The following is a 21,394-nucleotide window of genomic DNA, read 5'->3' on the forward strand; positions in this document are numbered from 1 at the left end:
CAAGAAGCTGGGAGGGGGCACAGCCAGGACAGCTGACCCAGGCTGGCCAACGGGACATTCCATACCATGTGATGTCATGCTTAGTATATAAACTGAGGGAAAGCTGGCCGGGGAGGCCGCTGCTCGGGAACTGGCTGGGCATCAGTCGGCGGGTGGTGAACAATTGCATTGTGCATCACTTGCTTTGTATATTCTTATTATTATTATTACTATTATTATTAGTAGTATTTTATTTTATTTCAATTATTAAACTGTTTTTATCTCAACCCATGGGTTTTCTCACTTTTACTCTTCTGATTCTCTCCCCCGTCCCACCGGGGAGGGGGGGAGTGAGCGAGCAGCTGGGTGGGGCTCAGTTGCCGACTGACGTTAAACCACGACATTGTGGAAGCTGAAGACTCTGCATATTCGCCACAAAAGACTCTGCAAGGGCAAATGAGGTCTCAGATCCCCGTGGAGATGCAGGAAAATTCAAAAGATCTTCCCCTGAAGGCCTGAACCTTTTCAGAGAACAAAACCAAACCAACAACCAGAACACTCTGCTTGTGAAGATTCTTCTGGGATACGCAGCTGTCCTGGCTTTGCACTGAAATTTCCAGAAGGAAACAAAACAGACACATCACCTAGTTTGAATTGAAATTGTTGCCTGACTCTCAGCTTCCAACCTTTTACTCCTAAAGCCACACAAAAGAGCATTTATGAACCTGAAGACCTCTGTTCTCAAAGTTTAACTCACTTTGTAGCTGTATCCAAGCACTCTGATGACCTGAGAACTACCCTTGGTCTGATGGATCCAGATCTTGCTGTCTTCCTGTTTGGGAAACATCTGTATTTGATCCAGATGTGAGATGTCCCTGTAGCACTGCACATTGCCATGTCCGATGCTGTTCATGTGGGAGAACAGTCAGGTATAGAAAGAGAAGAACTGATCGCAAAATACAGCTTTGTAAATCAAAAGCCTTGAGGCATCTGTTTAAATCTTGATTGTATCACAAGCTAATATAGATATCCTAGACAGAAGTCAGATTTTCCGTCTGCTTAGTTGATGAATTTATTCTTAAAACAATGTCACTCCTTCAAAAGGGCAGAAGGACACTGTACTTAAAAGTTATTTTGTATACTAAGAAATAACTGAAGAGAGTATTTCCTACAAAAAACAAACCTTGAAAATAAACTCGTTAGCCAAAGTCAATAACCAACTAGAGGTAAAAGGGTTCTTAGCTTGTAAACCAACATAGGGAGGTTCCTGCATGGCTGTGCAAGGACTTTTTTGAAGAGATGGGGAGTTGTTTTAGTCTTAACTGAGAACTTTGGTGACACCAATAGGAAGAAAAGATGACAGTGGGCCCAATGCACGAGGGGCTAATAACAGCACAGAGATTATGATGAGTTTTTCCAGGATATTTTTCTTCACACCTCATTTCAGATAGATCTCTACAAGTTCAATGGGCCAGTCTGAGTACTAAGAGAAAAGCAAAAGCTTCAGAAAAACAATCTGAGGTTTAAAAACTGGAGTCTACATATTCTTGTATCTTTTACTCATTCAGATACATGCTGTGCCATCTAAATACTTAATTCAAAGTTCTTACCACATGATTTTTTGGCCTCGTGTCACATGGGTAAATACAGCTTTTCATATTTAATGTACTTCATGTAATTACTGGAGACCTTCAGTGTGTAAGGGAAAAATATATAATTTGGCTGACAAAGTCATGAAAGACTAGCAGACAGTGGAAAATGATGGGAGGTTCGAAGAGGGAGAGGGCTGAGCATGTCATAGATTTTTTTTTACTCTAAAAGGATGTCACCTTAGCTCATTTAGACTTCTGATTGTTGCAGTTCGTTATTGAAGGAGAGGGAGAAAAAATCCCACATGCATAAAGCTTTAGGGAGTTTTTCAGAATTTGTGATTGATCCAGACATAAATGCCATATTCCAAAAGGGCTGAGTGTCTTTGAAGCCAAGATTTTAATCTGATCATGGGATTAGCCAAAAAATTAAGGTTGCAATTCATGTTTCGGACTCTGTATAGTTCATTAAAATTAATCAAAGGAAGCAGAGCCAAGGGAGCCACGGGAACTAAGGACTGCTCAGTCAGGTCACTGCTTCGGTGCTTATTCAGAATTGTGCAGTGAAAGAGACCTTGATAGTTGGAAACTCGGGGTGATAAAAAAGAGAAATTGTGGCCCAAATCCTTTCTATGCTCTTCTCTGATTTATTGACAACTTTGAGAAGGGCAACATAAGCTGAATCCTGAAGCAGCAGGTTTTTTCACTATTTTTCTTTTTGAACAGCAAAATGAAAGGGAGAGCAGAAGGAAGCCGAGCAGGACACAGTCTCTCCCATCCCATCTGAAGACCAAGGAGCTCACTGTGGGACTGAAGGTCAGAGAAATCCTTTAAGACATTGAATGCAAGAGAGGCAGATGATTATGCTAAACTGATTTATAGGTGACTAAGCAAGATTCTTACACAGCTCGATCTCTCTGTGTATTGTGATACCCGCCTACCTTCTGAGCATCAGCAGTTGTGCTTTGGCTGAACCAGTTTGTGAAGCAAAAAACTGCAGCTGACTTTGTGCTGGAAAGGGCCAGGAGCACTTGCACAATCTGTTGTGGTATTGCAGGGCTGAGGGCAATAGCGAGACCTGCAGAGGCACGGTGTCCTGCAGCTATAGACAAATGGGTATTTCATTATAGATGTAACAAAGCTGTTACTGGCATGTACAAAGGGATTGGCACACTTTAAAATTTATCCTTTCTAGGCTGCTACATTCCAGCAGTACATAGAGAGGAAGTGAATTTTTCTTTTGCTTTGTCTGCTTTCGCTGCCTTAAATCACTCTCCAGTATCCAGATCTTGGGGTTGGTACCTGGCCCATCTGATGGCTTCACAAGACATCAGAACAACTAAGCACTTGAACTCTGCCATGCCATTTGCAGCACTTTGTCATATCTAACTGGCTCTTCTGCCTCTCGGTTCCAGGCAGAGCTGCCAGTGCCTCTGTACTTCTGCGGGCAAACATGAAGGGACTGTGGCTTTTGTAATGCAGTAGTGGAGGAAACCACAGTCTCGAAATCCTTCTTACCTTGTTGTGCTAAAACTGAGCACCTGCAAAAGATGCTCAATCAAGTAAGAACAGAGGGGGGATTTGTCAAGACTGGGAGAAGATAAAGATCTGGGTTCAAAAAGGAATTGAAGCCTATAGAGATACAGAGAAGTTTCTGGTAGCTTCCCAAAGGCACATATGAAAGGTCAGCACACAGTTCCCATGGGAATTTGGCACTCAGCCTGAGAACTTATGAAAATCCTTGGAGATGCATGTTAGTTAACTGCATGTTTAGGCACCTAAATACATACGGCCTTTGCAGGCTGAAAGACCTTGGTCTGGAAGCAGACCTGGGAGAAGGAGATTGTGTGAACATGGAAGGCAGACCAGTTCAAACTGTCTAGAAAAGGTAGTTAGAGTGATGCTCCAGTTCACAGCCTGGCCATGCTCTTCTGTAAAGTGTTCTGATGCTAAAGGAGGCTGCTGCCAAAAAGCAGTAACAGTAAATGGAGTGCTCTGCAAAATATTTGTCCCCCTTTTGTTCCTGGTCGTGGGGAGAAGTGCAATGAAGGCAGGAGAGGTTCAAGGTTTGGTGAGCTAGAGCAGGAGCTCTGGCTCTAATGGTAAATGTAGTCTGGTAAGGGCATTAGTGGGAAACGTGTGTACTGGAGATGAGTGAGCCCTGTGAAAATCTGTCTTTGGCTGGCTAGATAAATCCTGTGAGCTCAGATAAAGGTGGTGACCAGGACTCTGCAGAACCCAGTTCCGCTCTGCCATGCTAGAGAAGTCTGTGTGTGAGAGGAAAAAGCCCAGAGTGTGTCTGCTCTTCCTTTCCACCATTGCCCCATTTCTGGTTGTAACTGTGCCGGCTAACGGTCTGGAGCATTCCTTTGTACAAAACAGCCTGCCTTCAAGTTTATTTGCAGTTTCCGTAAGCTTTCCTGAGATAAGGCAGACAAGCTGCCCTGAAAAAATCTAGATCGTTGTGATTCTCTTCCCAGTAGCTATCTTATGACTTAATTTTAGTACAATTTAGTGTAGTTACCCATCAGACAATAGGATGATGACTTGCTGTAGCTAAAACATGTATTGGAAAAAAATGTTTTATCCAAACCAGTCAGATGCAGTTCTAAAAAAGAAAGCATTCATTGTTAAACAATGTACTTAAAGAATGCGTAATTCAGGAAAAGTCTAAACGCACATGTCCTTCCCCTGTTTTTAGTTTGAAATGAAGCTTCCAAAGCCTGTGTCCTGGGGCAGCCTGCCCTGCCCATGCTCAGCCTGGCTGCTCGTCACACCCTCACCAGCTTTCAGGCAGAGCAGCCACAGCTCAGCTCAGAGCAGGGGCACTGATTCTCCCAGGTGCCACAGTTTTACTTTATTTCTTGATGCCAGGTAGGAGTACTATGTGAATACTGTACTAGTAATGTACCAGTTGGCTGAGATTTCCAAAGCTGGGTGGGGTGTATAAAACAGGAGTAGAGGACTAGAAGGGGAGAGGGATTGAAAACTGGTTTTAAGTATTCCTTTAGATTTGAGTTGTAATTATAACTTCTTTTTTCACTTCATTTTCACTGCTTAGCTGCTCCACTTTTTTATTGTCTCAAGGCTATATGGCTACATTGCTGAAGGGCCTGTAGTTATTTGGTTTTATGTCCCTTTCAAGATGTAATTCAGACTGACTTGTAAGGATCCTCACCCTATCCCTATCTCCTAGCTTGAGTGTGATTTCTTTGTCAATTGTACCTTTCCCCATTCTTTGTGCATTCTCCGTTTACTTATGATATGCTTTTTGGAGTGATTATTCATCTAGACTTGGAGCACTCCGTAGTTTTTTTTCTCATGCCTATGACAAAAGCTCTTGGGAATTTCACTATCCTGAATTCAAGAACTTCCAGGCCGTCATGCACCCACAGACCCTGAACACATTGGTCCAGATGGGTTCTAGGTTGTTGTCCTGGTTCCGGCTGGGATAGAGTTAATTTTCTGCCTAGTAGCTGGTACAGTGCTGTGTTTTGGATTTAGTATGAGAACAATGTTGATAACACACTGATATTTTAGTTGTTGCTAAGCAGTGCTTACACTGGTCAAGGACTTTTCAGCTTCTCATGCCCTGCCAGCGAGAAGCAGGGAGGGGGCACAGACAGGACAGCTGACCCAAACTGGCCAAGGGCTATTCCACACTATATGACGTCATGCTCAGTATGACGTCTGGGGGGGAGTTAATGGGGGGGCGGTGACCGCTGCTCGGGGACTGGCTGGGCATCAGTCAGTGGGTGGTGAGCAATTGCATCATGCGTCACTTGTTTTTTATATTCTTTTATCATTATTATTATTATTATTATTATTATTTATTATTATGATTTTCCCTTCCTTTTCTGTCCTGTTAAAGTGTCTTTATCTCAACCCATGAATTTTACTTTTTTTTTCCCATTCTCTCCCCCATCCCACTGCGGGGTGGGAGGAGTGAGCGAACGGCTGCGTGGTGTTTAGCTGCCTGCTGGGTTAAACCACAACAGTTCTTTAATATATCAAAGATTGTCCTTACAGGCTTGTTTTTGTTTATCTTTCCATTTAATTTAAAAGGAATCAACTTCTTGTTACTCAATGCCAATTTATATTCACAGTCAAATCTTCTGTCATGCCCTATTACTTACAAAACCAAGTCTAGAATAGCAAAAGCTCTTGTTGATTCAGTGTCTCAGTATGTTGGACTTTATGTATCTCATGTTAATAAAGGCCTTCAGAAATGCACAGAGAATCTGTCTCCCAGCTTCCATGAAAAGTAAATGTAGCTAAATCCTCTTCCTGCATTTGAAGGCTTTCCTGTTAGTGTTTTGTTAATATAATTTAATCATGCATAGAAAATAAAACAGATTCTGATCTTGGCTTTACCAGTGTTTCATGTTACACCCTCTATCAGATACTTTTGCCCCTACTGACAGCCTGCATTCCCTGTCCCTATGCTAAATGTTAATTCCCTCCCATAATTCTTTTGTTACCAAGCTTTCAAAATGTACAAGTTGCTTTCTATCAACTTGTCAGGCATAGTCACTCTTATGAATCCATTCAGCTGACCCCTACAAAACGTACTTACTGCTTTAAATCCTGATTGTCAGTGATGGGTTTGCAAACTCCTATTCCCCAGGCTTCTCCCTGCTCCTCCCCTAAAGCACAGGGCAGCAGATGGTGTCCCTTAGGTCACTCTGAACGTGTCCTGATGGATACCTGTGGGAAACATTGCTTCGCTCCTCCACACAGCAATCTCCATATCTATAAACATTGTTCAGATCAGAGCGCTCAAGACCAGGCACATAGTGTTCTCCATTCGGACCACATTCCCCCGTCTGCTTTTGATGTGTTATTCTTGAGAGAAGGTTTGGTGACTAAACATTAGCAATGTAGTGACTGCGGTGGGTGTTCATGAGTCAGTGTTAGCATATTCCTTTGCAATGGAATAGACGTTGAATCAAAACATATTTGATGATAATAGAAATGGTAGTACAGCTGTATCATAGCCATGGTTTATGACTGAAGGTTAAGATATGCTCCTTACTCATCCTTCCTCCCCACAGCACACAATTTTGGAAGGCAAACTTGAAGGGGAGACCACTGGAAAGCGGAACGGCTATGTGTGAAATGCCTGTCACTGAGAGGGCTGGTGCATCCCAGGGCATGTTTGGAGGAGGAGGAGGCAAAGGAGGGCACGAGGTTGGTGGGACTTGTTGGATTGAGGACGGTTGTGTTGCTTTGCCTTGTTCCTCTGGACAAAGCAATTTCATGGGGAGATCTTTGTGTTTGTCATTATCTAATCAGACAGATGACTTTTTTTCACAAAGAGTTTTCTGTGAAAAAAACCCACTTCATAAAGAGGAAAAAATACAGTCTCTCTCTCTTCCCCTTTTCACTTGTTTTTTCTCTTCTCTTGCCCTCAGATGAAGAAAACCCACAATTCTCATGGGGGGAGAGAAGAAAAGTAAGGGTCCAGATTTACAAAGTGGTGGGAAGTTTATCAGGGAGTCTGGAGTTGAGGAAATATCATTTAATTCTAATGCAAGAAATGACAAGGAGTTCAGTGAAGAGGTACATGGTTGGAAATATTTGCTCTATAGCTATACAACTTGTTGAAGACCAGCTTAGATCTGGCAGTTGAAATCATTGGCACAGTGGAGGCTGCCAAGAAAAAGTAGAAGAAGCGACTAAGCAGTGAGCTGCTGAGCTGTGGAGCTCATCTTCTGCAGCAGTCTAAGCTGTAAGAGGCGTACCACTGCAATCCACGGTGGAAACGCTGGTTTTCAAAAGCGCTCAGCATCAGCTGCAGTGATCATTAATTACAGTGAATGCACAAGTTAATAATACTAATAATTATATTAATAATGCTTGGATGACAGTAGTATTCATAGATCATTTTCCTGGATGGAGTATAAGTAAGTAATTAGGAGAGACTTAGCTGATGCTGTGGGTGCTGTGCTGGTAGCAGATAGCTCGACTCTCCGAATGCCCGCCCAGGGTGCGAGATCAGCTTCATATCATGGCTGGTGCAGTCTGTCAGAGAGGATGTGGCAGAGCCGTCATTTCGAGTAGATGGCAGTTGCTGTATCACTTTTCATTATGCCTTCCAAATAATTGCAAGATGAAACACGTTCCCTCTTGGTCCATCTGTTTCCTGAAAAGATCTCATTGAAATCTGAAACTCCTGGGTGATGCAAATCACTCGTTACATCCAGCAATTCTCTCAAGCAGTGAATTTTAAATAAATTAGAAAGAAGGTCTTTCTGGATTGGAATAATAGTTAGGTTTTATCTGAAAGCACTGATCTAAGCTTATAGCCTCACGCCTCCCCAGGTGTACCCGCCAGAGGCAGCGTGGCCCCCACACCCACGCATCTCTGATCACCACAACCTTCATGTGTCTCCTCACGGGTGGCCTGGGCTGGATGTCAGCCCCGCTGTGGGTGATATTTGCTCATATGCTAGAGAACAGAAAATGGGAGGGCACATTTCACCCCGTGGCCAGCAGCGGGTGAGATGGTGTGCCTCACCCTCTCACAGCGTGGTGCGGGGTCTGCCTCTGGGCCACAAAAGCAGCCGTACTTCATTGACAGAGTCTAACCCATACTTTCTAGTGACCTCGAGAATGAACTCAGTGTTTACTAGAGCATGAAGCTAATTTGTTTTGGCGCTGTTCAGTCATTGCACGAGAGTGACAGCAGCCATCCTAAGTGATAAGAGTCTTTGTGCCAAAGCCTGAGAGGGCTGAGACTCCCTAGCTGGGAGCGATAGCAGACTTGCGTGGCTTCAAACAGGAGTAATTGAGGGTCACACGAGCTGGTGGTGTCCTGCTTCTTGTGCAGTTGCGTCGTTTCCCTTGTCAGTCCTTCCACTAGCAGCAGTGCTGGTATTGCAGCCGGCAGGGTTCCCGATGCTGTGCTTTGTCGTGAGTCATCTCTGAAACCCAAGCCAGTATAAAATTTGCAGGTGGCTTTTGCCCACAGTAGTCACTGTGAGGTGAAGGGTGGTAACCTACTGCAGTGGGCTACAATGCACCCTGTGCCTGTGTTGCTGGAGGATAGTGCCAATAGCATTATTCTGGTGAGGGCTTAAGCTCACAGAGAAGTTGAACAAGGCAGCCTAGCTTTGCTCAGAGAAAGAAATGAACTTAGCACTTTATTTTGTGATAATGATACTGAATTCTGATATGAACAGACTGTGCCTTGCATTTTACATCTTTCACTCAACTTTTCTATAAAAGCTGCTATAAAAATGAATTAAAAGACTGGCTTCACTTGGGTTAGCTCAGAGTAACTCTTCCTCTGGGTCATTTACTAATTCCAGGTGCCTTGTGAATCCAAATGCAAGTAAAGTGTAGGCATCTAAGCAGATGTCAGAGACCTTTAGAGTGGCGAGGACACTGACCCACTGAAACCCAGGGTGCAGAGTTGCTATGAGCAGTGGTCTGCCTCAGCAGGTAACTGTTAACCTGGGCTACTGGCAAAAACAGCCTTTGCCATGTGCAGGCGTGAGAGCCTCTCCGTGCACTAGCTAACAGCTGTGTCTACTCGCAAACTACTGTTTCTCCCTAGATCTGACTTTCCAGCAGCACACTATTTAACTAGTAACTACGCACCTCGAATACTGTGTTCAGTTTTGGGCCCCTCACTACAAGAAGAACGTTGAGGTGTTGGAGCGTGTCCAGAGAAGGGCAACGAGGCTGGTGAGGGGTCTGGAGCACAAGTCTTATGAGGAGCGGCTGAGGGAGCTGGGGTTGTTTAGCCTGGAGAAAAGAAGGCTGAGGGGAGACCTCATCGCTCTCTACAACTACCTGAGAGGAGGCTGTAGCGAGGTGGGTGTTGGTCTCTTCTCCCAAGGAACAAGCGATAGGACGAGAGGAAATGGCCTCAAGTTGTGCCAGGGGAGGTTTAGATTGGATGTGAGGAAAAATGTCTTTACTGAAAGAGTGGTTAACCATTGGAACAGGCTGCCCAGGGAAGTGGTTGAGTCACCATCCCTGGAAGTATTTAAAAGACGTGTAGATGAGGCGCTTAGGGACATGGTTTAGTGGGCATGGTGGTGTTGCGTTGACGGTTGGACTCGATGATCTTAGAGGTCTTTTCCAACCTTAGTGATTCTGTGATTCTATGAAATGCCATTTAAAGCACAGTCCTTGGCTCTAAATCACTCCCAAAGCCAGTCAAAACCACCTTGTCCCTAAGCCACTACCTGCAATGGCTGCTAGAGATATTATACTTTTGGCCTTTGACCCTTTATCAGATTTAATTGGCATTTTAGCTCATTGCTTACGTTACTGAGCACTCAGCATTACGGTAACCCAGCACAGGCCACCTGCTAATGACCACCAGCTGCTGGGTGTTATTAGGAATCAGCTTTGATTGCCCAAACATCCACATCCTTAACAGCCACATCTGCTCAGAATAGCACCCATAAGGCTGTCCAGGATCCTCCTCTGCGCTCTGCTGCTATTCCAGTCTCCCTCTCTGCCTTTTGTGTTACTGTTTATGTGGTGTTTACCCCCTACTCCACCATGGTGTGCAGATGATTCACTGTCCTGCTTCTTGGTTTATAAGTACATTTTCTGCCTTCTATCTAAATGATTATCTGTCTGGAAGCCACATTTTTTTCATCTCAGCTTGTACCCTCTTCCACACCCAGTCCCACCTTGACTCCAGAGAGCCACACCTTCTCCTAGGAGAGCAAGTCCTTCATCCCTGCGCACAGAATGACTGCCGCAGCCTCTAGTGCTTTCTTTGGGGAGGAAGGAGCTGTCTCAGGTATGACCTGGTTTTCTCAGGCAATGACCAGTTTTATTCTATGTTTGCTCCCAAGTCTGATGTATAGGATTCTTTAGAAGTTTAGCGGTGGGCTAACCATTTGATCCCTGCCAAAAACAGAAGGGAAAAACTGGTTGCAGTCATTCTTCTCACTTGATCTTGGTAATCCTGACTGAGGTTAATTTGTCAGCAATACAATTAGGGGAAATGCAGTGCACCTGATCTGCATGAATGGAGCAAGAGAAAATACACGGTGTTCTGATTTAAATTAATATTGATCCCACTAATGAGAATCAGAGGACCAAAATAAATTACATAAATGGAGTTAATCAACACAAAATATTTCCAAAGAGTAACCTTGTGTTAATGGAGCTGATTTTGCTGATGTCGAGTAAAGACATAACAAGAAGTATAACAGACCATTTGTTGGGAAAGACACTGGGCAGTGCTGCCTCCTGCTCTGACTGCCCGGACTGCCGACATAGGACACTATTTCTGAGGACCTAATATATGACTTTAAAAAACCCTATTTTTTACCTGACTCTCTGTGAAAATACCCAAACGCCTGAGGCTGCCAACACATTTGCTGTGTCTGAGTGATAGCCCGACTTCCCTTCGTTTGGGGAGTCTCCCCAGCTTGCAGGTGTAAGTAACCTTTGCTGGCAGAAAGCTCCAGTAACGCTGCAGGCAGTGCCTGTGAGCTCTGTGCTGCTGCGGAAGGGCAGAGCAGCAATGCTTGCAGCAAGCAAACAGGTAGGGATGAACGGGAGCTGGGGGCAGGGGAATCGGTTCAAAACTTCTTGGCAACAGACAGAAAGAGCAGATGTTTTAAAATGCTTCTACTCCTACACTCAGCCCTTGCTGCATGTGACTGCTAAACAGATGTTGTTTAACCTGTAACTCCAGCTGCTGAGTGCTGAACTTCCCTCCCCTGGGGAGAGAGGAAGGAAGGAAACGATCGCAGGAGGAGCATATTCCGGGCACACTGGTCTGGTGGCTGGTACAGGGTCTTCTCCCAAGGACCTCGGAGTATATGTTTTGCAGCGCTGTGCTCTGCAGGTAGCAGAGAACAGCAGTGGCACTCGTAGGATTTGTGCAGTACAGCTTGTGAGCATCTTTGCTTTCTGTGGGCAGCCTTGTATGGAAACAGAGCACTGCCACCATTGTCTTGGTAGGCAGGGCAGAGGAGACCGAGCTGGTTATTTCTCTGTTTGCCAGGTGGTAACTGCTGTGCTTTGGGAGGAGGAGCTCAGGAGAGTTCCCTTGCTGATGAATTGATATGGTTAGGGTTAGGGTGCAAGTGGGACTCGGGCAAACCTTGTCTGCTGTGGGAAAATCTGTCACGGTAGAAACATTCAGTCCCACCCATGCTCACCTCTGAGTCCTAACACAGCTGGGCACTAGAAGTGCTTGAGATACTGTATCACACGGCGTTCAGAGTAGGTCTTCTAAGCCTGGGTTTCAAAATGGCAATGGTGGCTAATGGGCTGCTTATTTCAAACTGGTCAAAACGTGGTTGGAGACTTGCCTGTTACTTCTCCAGCTCAGCAAGTCAAGAATTTGTTTCCACTCCTTACATACCTCTGTCATCTGAAGTTCAGGAGATGTCCACCTGAGTGCATTCAGAGAGATCTAGCGTATATCGCTGGGGTGTCCCCCAGAGCAAATCAGGAGTATGGCATCTCCAGTTCCACCAGTTTGATCCATGCCCTCCCTTACTGAAGCGTTACATCACCTTCTCCCACCACTGCTACCACTGACAGCTACAGTGGTGAAAAAATTTCACAGAGTATGGTGAAAAAAAGACTTTAAACAAAGTTTGACATTCACTGAAGCTGCTTCTGGTGACTTTGCAACAGTCCAGGGAATTTGGACGTGCCATTTTCATTCTTTCTAGTTCAGTTCAATTTTTATTATATAGATTTTATTTAAATGTCTCAGACCGCATCAAACATTGCTATTACTGGATGTGGAGCTGTACTGCATTGTTGTTTGTTGTTAAGTGTATTACAGACTGCTGCTTGTTCTTGAAATCTAACATTTTTTCATTACATTTTTCTGACATTACAACTTTAGTCATTCAAACTTCATGTTACATTAGTACTTTCTTGCATATTTAATACACTTCAGTTTTGACTCTGCAGCAGTTGCCAAAGTCTTCAAAGAAAAACTTGAAAAAAATATATAAGGGGTAAATCTTCATTAAAAAGTTATAAGATTATTCCAGGTATTTTCCCGTGGTAGTGATTTCCATGTGTTTGGTAGAGAGCTTGTTTGCTGTTGTGTAGGACACTGTGCACACAAATTCAAAGGACATAAAAGAAAGCCTGAGATAGTGCGTCTATAAAATAATATGGCTTCATAATAAGTGAAAAGCTACATTATCCCAAATACTCAGAATCAAATCTTTCCTATCCATTAACTGTATTGTTACTAGCAGAACATTTGCTATCAAAAGGAAATAAAAACAGTCAATATGGACATCTTAAAAATACTAGCTGGAGGAATGCCAGGAAGTGACGAGCAAAGCGTGCACATGTGCAGTGTGCAGATGTTCTCCACTGCATTATGTGGCCAACATAAGTGTACAAAGACAGTTCTGTTTATCATAATATCAAGTTAGTAATTTGCATTTAACACTCGCAAGATCTTCTGTCATCCCTCTATTCCTTCTTTATTTTCATAGAAAATCCTTCCAATGTTAAAATAATTTCTTCCAGCTTTGAAGTAATAATGCATGCCCAAAATCATCTTCTGACTATTTGAGATAAATGCAAAATGCCACCATGTAATAAAGAAATAAAGTTTTCAGCAGAAGAAAGTTGCTTTGCCTACCTTGAGGGTGCTCTTTGCCTATAGTCTGTGCTAGAAAATTTTAAGAATTTTAAGTTCTGTGAAATCATTTGGGCTGTCATTAGAGCTCAGACACTTAAGAAACTCATGTGGTAAAAGCAGAGGAATGGAGATCTGATAATTCCCCTTCCCAATGAAATCAAAAGCTACCAGCTGGAAAAAGAAAACGAAGGTAATTTTTTAGGACTTAAAGAAAAAAACAGGAAGAAAAGAAAGGAGAAGTGTCTTGGACAGTTCTTGGCTTTACAGTTATGGAAAAACTCTTTCTGTTCCAGCATTTAGGCTATTGTCCCTCCAGACGAGGCCGTCACACTGGTCCAGGTTCAGGAGATCCTGTTGCACAAGGGGAAGGAGTGTAGAAATTGCTGAGTGAAAGGGAACAGGAACTTATTTAGGCTTTGATTTAAAACCAGTGGACCTCACCCTTCACTACTTGCAGCTTGCGCTAGTCTTTTCTACCAGTATAAAGAAAAGGGCAAGATATATTTCTCCTTTGACATGTCAACCTCTTCTGATGCGGCAGCAGAAGGTGCAGGTGAGTGAGAATCAGGGTCATCAGGAAAACACACAAAACACTTGAAATTCTGGCTGCATCTTATATCCCCCTTGTACCAGACCAGCTCAAAAAGCCTCATACCACCACGAGGTCTGGAGACTCTGTTTTTGAGCAGGGACCCATGACAGAGCTTTGCCTCCAGTCCTGGAGGTGCAGGATGGCTGAAATGGGGCTGGGACCTCAGTTCCCTGAACTCTGGGCCCCGTTTGCTGCCAGACCAGCTCTCTTCCCATCAGCTCTTAATTTATAGAAGGCAGCAGAATAGCTTGGCAGCAAGGATGGTGTATGAACGTGAGGAGTATTGAACACACTGCATGAAAAAATAATCAGTTTCCAAAATTGGTAAACTGACTTAACTGAAAGCTGTGCCTGTAGAACGCCCAGAATATGGAATGTTGTAATTAATTGCAATTAATAATTAATGGTAGGTAGTTAATTAATTGATTGCCATTTGTACTGAAATGCAGAACAGTGATCCACAGTAGCAGAGGCTTGTTAGTTTGGCCAGCTGCTTTTTAGCTGGCTGTGTTACCATCACAGGGTGTCCGACATACAACAGGCAGGATCGCTGCACGTCAGGTACCCTGCAGAGGGTGTGGGGGAGATCTCTGACAGTCAGAGAAAACTTCCTTCAGCCCATCTCCACCTTCCTCTTCACACAGAAAAAGCAAATTAACCCAAATTCAATATGACAAGTATTTAAAATGCTAATACGTAATGATTTGGCATTACGAGGGAAGAAGGCATGGTAGAAGCAGAAATTGCTTCAGGCTTGACGTGTTCATGGATATGGACTTGGCTGGTCTAAATTCTCACACTAATTATCTCATAGAAAACTTGACTACAGAGAGGCGAGAAAAAATTAATACTCAAAGCCAAGGCTTTCAAAGGGTTTTAAAACCTTTCCTTAACCCATAAGTAGAAAAGAATGGTACACGGTGACCTGAGTGCTCACAGATGAAATGTCCTTAATTTCATTCGTACCCCTCTCTCTTTTTGGAATAATGTCTTTGAGCAGAGAATTTTTGCTGAAGTGACGATTAGGCTGCTTTTAATTTTATCCCTTTATCGTGCATTCAGACGGCTGCCTGACACATGCCCATGTTTTGTTTACATGAGCACGTCCAGGGGATGCTGCACCGCTGATGCTGATTAACACCCCGAATGTCACTTTCTTCCTGGTTCATGTCACTCATTAGGTGACGCTGCTAATGGGAAAACCAGCATTCAGGGGAGAATTTAATGCCTGAATTTTGACCTGTAGCAAAATTGAGGTGCCTGCAGTCCGAGGCAGAATTTTTCAGATATCTATGAATTTTGCTTGACTGAATGTGTGGGACCAGCCTGAGCCTCCTTAAGCACTCAAGCTCTGCTTAAACGAAACCCCGGTCTGCACTCTCTGACTTGTAAGTGTGTATTTGTTGACCATCAGCTGGGATGCTGTTGACTGCAGGGCCAAATCAGAGGCAAAGGGTGTAAGCAGGAAAGCGTGAGGTTAACACAAAGCCACAGGAAGATTTTGCAAAAAGCAAAAGGAGGCGTGAAGGAGACTGGGATGCTGTGGCGGGGAAGCGGGAACGCAGGGATGGAGGAGCTGGAAGGAACTGGAGAGTGGTCACTGTTGGGAGACAGCGGTCGGGCATCTGGATGGGGGCTGAGGACTTTGCAGAGGTTAGGACAGACCTGAGGGATATTGAAGGGCATGGAGAAAATATAAAGGGGGAGAAGCAATAATTCCTATGCAATTCTTTCTAGAAATATTTGAACCTCTTATGTATGAATCTGTGTGAAAGTCTATATCAGCTATAAATATAACATATTCATCCTGGGGCCAATAATAATATTTTATGGAAAATAAGCTAGCACTTGTTTTATTTCTTCTCCATGCTTCTAAAGGGCAAGTATTCTTTGGTAAATTTTCCTAACAGTTTTTAGAGCTGAAATACAATTGCTCAGTAATCTGTATAAAAGCTATTGCTAAAATTCAGAATCAATTAATGAGAATGGTGTTAACTTACTGAACTTTAGAAAAGTAAAAAGGGAACACACAAAGAAATCTACCTTGCTGTCCTTTTCACCAAGTTTGTGTCTTTTACATCATGATGCTGAAAGGCCAAAGCAGCACTGGGGAAATAAATTGTTGAAAGAGGAAGTCATTCTTGCCTCCTTAATTAAAGAAAATGAATGATTTAAACTCACAGTTGATGGTTAGAGAACCAAAGCCAGACTCATGAACTTTCCAAACGTACTTAAGTTCCCCAAAGTCTGCATCAGCGAACTGGCAAGGGCTTTGTCTATAATTGCTCAGCTGAATTACTTGGTCTATTTTTCTTTCCTCTTTCATGTCTGACTCTGGCGAATAAACTCCAGCAGAAGGACCTGCTTTTGCTGTTTTATGGGCAGGGTCCTATACTCAGCAACAATTTCAGTGCTGCATCCAGCCTGCGTAGTCTGTGCTGGGATTGAGGTGGCACTGGGGCAGGTACACCACTGCCTCATTGGCAGTGTCAGCGTGACCCTCCAGAGGTCCATCCCCGTGTAGAAAAAAAATCATCTCATGGCTACAGTGTAAGAGTACTTGCTGCTTTTTTCTCCCTACCTCACACAGAGAGGGTGGAAAACTTTGGCAGTTATTAATCTTGCTTTCAGCCAACCTGTTTCACAGCTCTGTTGCCCAGCTGTTTACAAGGAGAGCATCATTAGACTATCGTCTGTGGACAGTCATTCACACCAACTGCTAGGGGTGGATTAGGCGTTCTGCCTGGGGTTTATTGCTGTACTGATAATAGGGATTGAGATGTTTGGGGGTTTTTCTCAACGATCATCAGTTGTGGTTTTGTATGTACCTACTGCTGCCCTTTACTGATAACATTGACATACCAAATTTCTTGGGGAACACTTTGCTGGCAATATCCTCTCTTAGATGGCCAGCTCTTCTGTAGTTCGGGAAACCAGGCCGGACTTGGGAACTGACTGCAGATCTTGGCTACCCGAATCCTCACTCAGAAGTAACCTTGGTGTAAGACTTTAGTAGTTTGCTGCTGCCTACCATTAGCTTATCTGAAAAGCCAATAGTAAAATAAAAATTCATTTTTGTGTGTGACCCATTCATTGTGGTTTGTAGCAAACATGGGATGGAGGTGATCAGAGGGTCCATAGTTCTGTTTTAGTTAGACACACTGATGGAGGAGTGCTCTGCAAGTACCTATTAACATGGAGGACCAAAAGCAACCTTGTGTGAGTGTAGCAGGGAACTCAGATTTATAGTTGCCCAGCCACCTCCAAATGTCCTCCTGGCACTGTCGAAGGCAGGAACGGGACTGGGTAGACCTTTGGTATGTCTCAGTCAGCAGGGCCTTTTTAAGCTTTTTCCCGTTTTCATATTGTGTTCTTGGCACAGCTTGAAGCTGCTGTTGCGCTTGGACAGCCGGCACTTCCAAAGAAACCACCTTGGAAGGTCTCACCTGAGCGAGCTTGACCAAGCTTGACCCTTTTTGTACAGACTCAGCGCTTTGCATCAGGGTGGGTGTGTTCAGCCAAGAGCTCCCCATCAGTGTCCCCCATATCCCATGGCTGCTATGCCATCGCCCCCTCAATGGGGTATAAGAGCAAAGCCACTGTGCTGGGTGGAATGAGGTGGGCAGGTGGAAAAGAAAAGGTGTGGAGTGATGGGCACCTCCCTTTCTCACATCCAGCCGTAGTTTCAGGAGTGTGAGCGAACACCATGACAGCCCTGGTGACAACAGGGGAAACCCTTTGTGGTATTCTGAGCCCCAAGTGCTGTCTTAAGGGGTACTAGAGACATTTTAGGTCTTTCTGATGGTACTATAACAAGGCATTGGAAATCTAGGTAAAAGTGTTCCCTTATATATATATTTTGTTTTATATTTATTTTATATATGTCTATTGTGCTGGTTTTGGCTGGGGTAGAGTTAATTTTCTTCACAGTAGCTAGTACGGGGCTAAGTTTTGGATTTCTGCTGGAAACAGTGTTGATAACACAGGGATGTTTTTGTTACTGCTGAGCGGTGCTGACACAGAGTCAAGGCCTTTTCTGCTTCTCACCCCACCCCACCAGCGAGTGCTGGGGGTGCACAAGAAGTTGGGAGGGGACACAGCCGGGACAGCTGACCCCAACTGACCAAAGGGATATTCCACACCATATGGTGTCATGCTCAGCATATAAAGCTGGGGGAAGAAGAAGGAAGGGGGGATGTTTGGAGTGATGGCGTTTGTCTTCCCAAGTAACCGTTACGCGTGATGGAGCCCTGCTTTCCTGGAGATGGCTGAGCACCTGCCTGCCCATGGGAAGGAGTGAATGAATTCCTTATTTTGCTCTGCTTGCGTGCGCTGCTTTTCCTTTACTTATTAAACTGTCTTTATCTCAACCCACCAGTTTTCTCACTTTCACTCTTCCCATTCTCTCCCCCATCCCACTGCGGGGAGGAGTGAGTGAGCGGCTGGGTGGGGCTTAGTTGCCAGCTGGGGTTAAACCATGACTCTATATCTAAAAAACCCAAACGTGTGTATGTCAGCTGTGAAGGAGTCAATCCTGAAGTTCATAATCAACTTTTCCTTGGTGCACACACAAGGCTTGCAGCAAGGTATATAAATGAAATCAAACTAAAAAGCAGGAGCAAATATATGGACTTCTAAACTCGTCAATGTGTTTGATATGCATTGCAAGTAACAGAAAGAGGGATGCTCTAAATCAGAATTTGACTTTTCTCCCTTCCCTGTATCATAAAACATAATGAGTCTCCATGGGCACGAAGGAAGGCCCCATCTCCTTCCTTGTGATTGAGCAATGCTATAAACCACAGCAGTAGAAAGATGGCTCTGTCAGGTTTACTGGGCAAGACCTTGCTGGAGTTGTTTAGGGCATATCTGCAGGACCAGACATGAGAGCGAGCTCAGCCCAAGCTAAATGTGAATCCGCAGGGGCAGGGGAGCCGGGCTGGCCTTTGAGAAACTGCTGCTTTATTGCTGTGGTCCGGCATTGCGCCAGGCGGGTTCAGTGGTGCCAGGTTCCCTGCATGGAAGGCATGCCATCGCTTTCCAGAGTAGGGAAACTATAAGGAGATCTAACTTGCCTCCTCCTCAAAAGCATTGTGAGAATAAATATGTGTTGGTCTGAAAGTACTGTAAAGGAATGCTATCAGCATTTTTACCAAAAATCAGTTAGATGAGACTCAACGATTTACTGTGCTTAAAATTACTAAGAATCGACAAGCTGCCTTTGTCTTCCAGTTAAAATTTACATCTGCTCTAAAACAAACAAATAAAATAAGAACGTCCCAAACCCAAGGAACTCTCTTGTACTTCTAAGCCATCTTTTAGCTCATATGAGTTCTCCTTTAAAAAAAAAATCTTTTATCAAGTCCCCTGACACGCAGTGGAGCTGGATTCAGCAGGTTCAGATTTACTGACTTCAGTTCACTGTGCCAGCTTTTGCTAGAGAGCAATCTGGCCTGATAAAAGCCGTGTGTTTTTGAATAAAGTTCTCATGCAAACGCACTTTAGAAGACCTTTAAATAAGCAATAAAAATCTTCTATTTCATACATGCATATATATTTACATTAATCTGCAGCTAAGTTAACAAGAGCTATTTTTGCCTTAAATACCGAGTTTGATGAAAACAGTATTTTGTGCCAAGCTGGTTATAATGATCATGTAATTCAGAAAATATATGAGACATTAAAACTCTGTGACATCTCCTTCCCATGCTAAAGACTGTAAGAGGGATTGATGGGACCAATAAATCCATTCCCATAGGGAAGACTGTAGAAAAACCGGGAAGCAGTACGAAATATAGCCCACCTGGTAGTTTTATGGCCCTATCTGAATGCTGTAATCATTTTAAAGAGATGCTGGTTAGTATCAGCAACAGGAGTTGAATTGGCAGCATCAGTAGCATCAATTTCAACAACAGCACTGGAGGTCCTTAAGTTCCCGTTTTGTGACTCAGATGCAAATGATTCATCCAGTCAGCAGGTGCTGTTCAATCTGTACTAAATATATATAACTCACAGATGAAGGAATGCAGAATTTGCACTTAAAGAGATAATTGAATGCCTCAACAGTCACCAAAATTCAATGATTTGAAAGGACATTTTAGAGTACAGACAGAAAGTAGACAGAAAAGATATAGGCCCAGCTCTTTGGTGAAGTGAACACGGCCATGCCGTTTTATCTTAACTGGGAGTCTGGCATGGAGATGGTTCTTTCACTTTTGTCATGAGTTTCTGTGCAGGTTTCCACAGCCGAACCTCTTCCTGCTAAAACCCAGTCAAGCAGCAGCGGTTGGCTCCGGCCAGATTGTCAGGATTCATCTGGCTGAGCCTGAAGGAGGAAAGGCAAAGCATTGTAATTCAGAAAAGCAGAAACACCTTTCCACAGCCAAGGATGGTTTTTGGTTTAGAAGCTGCATAAATGTGTTTCATGAACCTGAAAACCAGCACGACGGCATGATGCCGTCAGCAAGAAGCATCAATGGTTATGCTTTGCAAGCTATTTGTGTCTTTCCATTCAGATCCCGTCATTGGGGTTTATGTGTTTTCAGTAAAACACAGTCTTCCTGGATGTGGTGTCTGAGACACACAAATACACACTTACATGTAGTTCTCATGAAGGGAGGAATTGTCCACAGGCTTGCTGTGAAATGAGGTCATTAGAGAGACAAGGAGCAGTCCTTGTCTCTCTAATGGTGGTACTTGATGTTCAGTTGCAGATGAAAATCACATCCTCATAAGTCAGTTTGCTTTGAAAAAATTATTTTAAAATTTGGTTTTAGATATAATAAAAAAACCTTAGTATAAACCTGACACGTTGAGTTCTCCAGCCATTTCGGGTCCAGGACGAAGGACTTTCTCCAGCAGACTGTTCCCATCTGGTGTTCTCCCTTGTGCTGCACAGAAACACTTGGCTGTCTTGCAAGGAAACTCGCTGCTGTCACACTAGTCAGAAACACAGACAATACCTCACCATGCCCACTCTGCCGTGGATGACAAGCCGAGGTGAGGAGTCTCAGAGCTGCTCCTGTTTAAGGCGAGGAAGGGGTTATGAGGGTATGTGTCTCTGGCATGCTCCTGCTTCTATGAAAAGTTGTGGTCCATGGATTCGAGAAGGAATTGGGCATGAAGCAGCCCTAATTTCACCCTCTCTGATCTTAGATAGGAAGCTGGGATGCAAGGTTAGGTGTCGAGTGTCCCCGTGCTCTCTTTGTACTCAGTCATGCAGGTGGCGATGCTGATCGCCGTGCAATGTGCCAGAGCTTGTTCAAGGCACAGCTTCTCTAGGGTCCTGTCTCTCTTGCACTTTGTTCATTTTTGCCTCTGTTACACAAACGGGCAAAAATTTTTGGAAGAGCTGCGAATGGAAACCTGCATGTGTGCCTGCATTTTTGTCTGGAGCTGCTGTTTTAAGGGGCAGCTTAATAGATTTTTGTATGTATCCTCAGTGGAAGGTGGCTGTTACACCATTCCCCTAACAGCCACCAGTGATAGCTGTTTGTGGTACAATTGTAACATGTTGCTACTGACCCGGTAAGGTTTTATTCTCCAAAAAAAGAATTGAAAGTACACCAGCAGTAGATAGTGGTGTGTTCTTTATCCAAGATACCACATAGACTCTGAAATGGGCCGTTGGTG

The sequence above is a fragment of the Pygoscelis adeliae genome, unplaced genomic scaffold, assembly GCF_000699105.1.
Source record: "Pygoscelis adeliae isolate BGI_AS28 unplaced genomic scaffold, ASM69910v1 Scaffold85, whole genome shotgun sequence".
Classification (NCBI taxonomy): domain Eukaryota; kingdom Metazoa; phylum Chordata; class Aves; order Sphenisciformes; family Spheniscidae; genus Pygoscelis; species Pygoscelis adeliae.